Source organism: Grammomys surdaster, unplaced genomic scaffold (assembly GCF_004785775.1).
Source record: "Grammomys surdaster isolate TR1022 unplaced genomic scaffold, NIH_TR_1.0 265, whole genome shotgun sequence".
Classification (NCBI taxonomy): Eukaryota; Metazoa; Chordata; class Mammalia; order Rodentia; family Muridae; genus Grammomys; species Grammomys surdaster.
The window spans coordinates 221623-223285 of record NW_021604706.1 but is presented as its reverse complement, the minus strand read 5'-3'; the positions used below and the strand labels follow the sequence as shown (position 1 = coordinate 223285).

At 45.6% G+C, this 1663-nt stretch overlaps 1 pseudogene; it reads right to left on the bottom strand.

Moving 5' to 3' along the window:
• Nucleotides 1–291: 291 nt before the first annotated feature.
• Nucleotides 292–1163, bottom strand: LOC114628182 (annotated as a pseudogene).
• Between the last annotated feature and the right edge of the window lie 500 nt (nt 1164–1663).

The following is a 1663-nucleotide window of genomic DNA, read 5'->3' as shown; positions in this document are numbered from 1 at the left end:
ACCCAGGATGGCCCCTTACCAGGCAGAGCTGGGAGGCATGTGATTAGGCACATGGGAGATGTGCCACAGAGCCTGAGTGACAGTGACTTATGAAATGTAAGAAAACACAACACACTTCCCAGGAGTGGCACAAGTAGAGGCCCCAGAACCCTTTGCTGAAGGACAGAAAGGCTTTGATGAGACCAGAATCACACAGAGATCCTTCATGTGACTCATTAAAGGTTCTTTTACATGGAAGCTGAATATGACAACCCACTTCGCAGTCCCAAGGGTCCCAGTGGTCCTTTCCTGCTACCATACTTGGCTGCTTGTGGCACTTGGATGCAAAGGCTTAACTGGTGCCAATCGGGAGAGGCCCAGACGTAGGCTCTGACTGGGGGACTTGGCTGGAGTTTCTGCCAATGCACTGCTGCAAGAGTTTCTGCTCCCAGAGGCAGCTGGAGGGACCCACTTGGGCCTCTTGCTTTCAGCTGAAGGGCTGCACATTTTTGCTGGTTTCCTATTGGCCTCAGAAGGAAGACCAACTGCCTGGGGTAAGGATGGAGATCCTGACATGATGACAGCTGGAGCTGGGTCTACTGAAGTCACTGATGCCTCACATTTGGGCTTTGATTTCTTTTCCTTCTTTTTCGCTGCTGGTTTCTTCTGCACTGTTTTCTTCTTTGTTTCTTTACTTCTCCTCACACCAAAGTCTTCATCACTTTCTTCACTTTCATCAAAATCAGGATCACTTTCTGAATCTTCACAAGTCACACTCTGCGGCTCAGTGTCATTAGCACTGCTGTCCCCGCTGCCTTCTGAAAGGATCCTCCTCCGCGGAGCCTTGGCTCTGGGTGTTGCTTTTCTCTCTCCTTCAACCCCCTCGGCATCCTCCTCCTCTGTGATCTTGTCCAAATCTTCTACATCATCACTGGCTACACTGCAGTTAGAGACACGAGGAGGCTTATCAGGTTTCTCTGTTTTCCTTTTGCCTTCTTTGTCAGTGCTTTTTTCTTCAGTCATTTTGTTGGCGAATGTTGCAAGTTTCTTCATAGATAAAGCCAGGGCAACTTCTAGACCTCTCTGGAAGACCTTGTCATCTAAAGCCACCCATCAGAGTCATTGCCAGAATCCTCGAACTGCGAATAATTGACTGGTTTTTTATTTCTGGTGGGACGCACCATGGTGCCCTTCCTTAGAGTAGCAGTGCTCCGGAGCTGGAGAGCAGCTGTGGCGGTTTCAATTCCCGCCCAAAACCAGACATCGCCCTTTTTTTCTTTTTTTTATTCAATATTTTATTTATTTATATTTAAGATGTTATCCCCTTTCCTTATTTCCCTCCTGCCCTCCAATTAATTCCCTATTCCATCTCTCCTCCTCCTTTTTTGCTTTTATACTGTCTAAATTACGTGCAAGTATTAAGGTCAGTTCTAGGTTGAGGAACTAGCAATACAATAGATGCAAATAATCAAGGAACAAGCAAGACAATAAACCCAGATCGTCAAATATAAACAGAGTCCCATAATCACTCCTGTGATCACTATTTCTAAGGACTTATCAGATTGACCAAAATATCTGAGCCTACTTCCCTGTCTTAGCCCAAAGTCATTTTCATGCCTTAAGCCTACTTCTTTGTTCTAGGCTAAGATTTATATTCATTCCTACCTATAATTATGTCTTTGTT